The sequence below is a fragment of the Galeopterus variegatus genome, unplaced genomic scaffold, assembly GCF_000696425.1.
Source record: "Galeopterus variegatus unplaced genomic scaffold, G_variegatus-3.0.2 Scaffold625, whole genome shotgun sequence".
Classification (NCBI taxonomy): Eukaryota; Metazoa; Chordata; class Mammalia; order Dermoptera; family Cynocephalidae; genus Galeopterus; species Galeopterus variegatus.
The window spans coordinates 526,014-529,143 of NW_007726736.1; the positions used below are offsets into that span (position 1 = coordinate 526,014).

The 3,130-nt window shown below is 38.1% G+C and overlaps 1 protein-coding gene and 1 pseudogene across 1 annotated transcript in view; both read left to right on the forward strand.

The window, feature by feature from the left end:
• LOC103588897 overlaps nucleotides 1-1,592 on the forward strand; it is a 2,580-nt pseudogene extending 988 nt beyond the window's left edge.
• ABCA6 (ATP-binding cassette, sub-family A (ABC1), member 6) overlaps nucleotides 1-3,130 on the forward strand; it is an 80,181-nt gene that overhangs the window by 56,529 nt on the left and 20,522 nt on the right. The gene's annotated exons all lie outside the window — the stretch shown is intronic.

Consider the following 3,130-nt stretch of genomic DNA (forward strand, 5'->3'; position numbering starts at 1 on the left):
TCTCACCATCAGCTGCTATTAGTTTTAGATATTGAAGATGTTTTAAACATATGCCAGAAACTTGTTCGTAAATATATATGAAAGTAAAGAACTTGTCCAAGATTATTGAAAACTTTGCCGAAAATGTTTACCAAAACTCTGGAGACCCAGAGTGCCTTGGTTCCTGAATTTCAGTCTGCCTTTAAGCTACTATCCCCAACTGATGGTCAAATGTCTGTCTCAAAGAAAAAGCTCCCAACTTTCAGAATGGGAATCCTGAAATGATGAGAGAAACCCAACCAAATATCATCTGTAAGAAAATACATTTGACACCACCCTCTGACTTTTCTAAGAAAGTAGCCTTGGACTCTTCTGGTCAGCAGGCATCTGTCGTTCCTTCACAGTGGACAGTACTCTGTTTTAACTTCTCTGCGATGTATTTCTTTGTATTCAGTAATTAGTGTCTATTACTATCTCTTTTACCATCATGAATATAATTCAGTTCAAGAGCAGACGATACAGAAAGAACTACAGAGTTACCTCTCTTGGAAGACTGGCTTTGAGGCAGTTATCAGGATTTGGTGCACCGAAGGTCTTTTCATTTGCACTTTCCATGGGGACATTCACTCAACAGAATTACTGCCATTGTCCCATGTAATCCCAGAAGCTGGAAATACAGAACAGATGTCAGTAGAAGAGAGCCTTACTGACACTTGGTTTCTTTTCAGCCAGCACTCTCGGTTTCTTTTCAGTCCAGCAAAGGTGAACAAAGAATTCATGTTTATTCTTTGTGTTTGCCAGTAGTTTCAACTATTAATGAAGTCTTTCTTGGAGATGATGGTCAAGCAATGTCAGGGTTATTGCCCAATACAGCCATTGACAGGTCTGTTAATGCCAGCCTGAATGATGCTGGAGGTGCTCTAGTGAGTGCTCTCATAAATGCTTTTTCAGCTAATTGTTTTTCAGTTCTAAGTAAGCAGCAGCCTAGAATCATGGTTCCTTTTTATTCGTGACTTCTCCCACTGTTTGTGTTGACTCTCCTTACACAATAATCATTCCAGACTGGACAAATGCACATCTAGATAAACACCTTTTTGCTATGTGTCGAGTGAAAAATCAGCCCCTAGTTCACCTTATGTTCACACCTTATCCCAGTTTGTATATAGATGGCAATCTCTCAGATGAAAGAGCCTTCAACATCAATGGTAGAACCATACCTCGGTCCCCTATTTTTCAGCTTTCTGTGGAGAAGTTCAGCAGGGATGATTTCTTCATGGATGCAGGCTCTGCAGTGATACTTTTGGTTGGAAAACATTATGAACAGAATTTTCTCAGCCAAGTTCTGGAAGTTTAAATCTATGCATCAGTTCCATAGAATATGACGGATTTTCCAGAACTTGATGCACCAGAATCTTCCAGAACAATAGATTTCATCTCTTGGCTTAGAGAGCAGAGACCGTTTTTCCTTTGTAGAACAGGCATGAGAATCTAATGAAGGCAAAATTCCTTCAAAACATGGTAGAAGACAGACACCAGAATCTGCATTATCATATTATGAATTCCTCTTGCATATACAGCAGCAAGTGAATAAATTAACAAATGCAGAAATTTGACTTTGTTATTTCTAAGGAAAGTCATGATAATGCAGAACATCTTCTTTACTAGGTTGTAGACTAATGTGATAATTAAAATGTTCTCTCTGTGATTTAAATAAACTATAGCAAATAAAGGATCACATAAGACAATAAAATGTGACACTCTAAAACACTGCATTTTTAAAAATCAAAACATATCTACATGTGACTGTATATCTTTTTTCCTTTGTTCTCAATTATGTTTGAGTTATGACTTGAAATAAGATAGGACAATATTTTGGAGGGAAAGTGTGCTTTATAAAATAAAAGCTTCTTTGTCAAAAATGTAAAAACAACATTAGACTACGGTGTTATAGTATAATACATATCCATAATTTCTGGTTATTTTTCCTATGCCTTTCTCAAATTTATCTATTACAGTGTATTTGTTTTCTTAATTTTTATATCATTGAAAGGAATCTACATATTTATAGAATGGTGGAATGTCAGCCTTGAAAAAAACATTCAAGATCATCTAGTATAATTCACTCACTTAATTTTTTTTTTTTTTTTGTGACCAGTAAGGGTATTGCAACCCTTGGCTTGGTGTCACCCGCACTGTGCTCAGCCAGTGAGCACACCGGTCATCCTTATATAGGATCTGAACCCACGGTGGGAGCACCACTGCACTCCCCGAGTGCGCCACGGGGCCGGCCCCACTTAAATTTTTAGAGGAAAAAAATTAAGTAACTTGCTCAAGGTCACACAAAAATTAGTGATAGACTCAGGAACAAACTTGAGATCTCAGAGCTTATGTCATTCCTCATGTAAAAATATATGAGATAGCAGCAAGGTTGATAATAGTGATTCAAAACTCGCGTTGATTAACACAACTTGATTTTATGGGGCTAAATAATTTCAGAATTATAGATCTTCACAAAGACCCCAAGTAGTTTGCAGTAAACTTTGCATTTTGCCTGATACAAATAACATATAATTCCTTCCTAAATATGTATTGAGGATATATGTTGTGAGAATTTATCTTTCATCATGCAACTAGTATGAACTTACATCATCCCAGTCTCACGAATGAGGTAATTTTTTATTCCTCAGGGGATCATATGTCAGAATGTATTTTATGTTGGTGTTCAGTATAGGTGTCCTTTCGTGATCTGGGTTACATTTGGCAGGACAGTATAAGCAATGTCTCTCCATCATTGAGTGAAGCCACAGCTGGCAGTTAATTTGTTTCTAGAGTCCAATGGACTGCCCTACTTGCAGGGTGTGGTGCTTCCGGGATGTCCTAGACCCCTGTCTGATAAGGAAGCCTTCTCAGCCTGTTATGCTCAGTGGTGAAGGTATAGTAGCACATCTCCTTTTGTAAGACCGGCCCAAGAGCACGAATCTTACTTGCTGGGAAGGCTCATCTTGCAAAGACCAGGAGACAGAGTTCAATGCAATAACACAAGAGGTTCTTATTTTCAGCATGCTGAAGGTCACCTGGTTTTCAGGACAGGAGCTCTTAACTCAAGCATCTTTTATACAGTTTGGTAGGCAGGCTTTGGTAACAGGCTGGG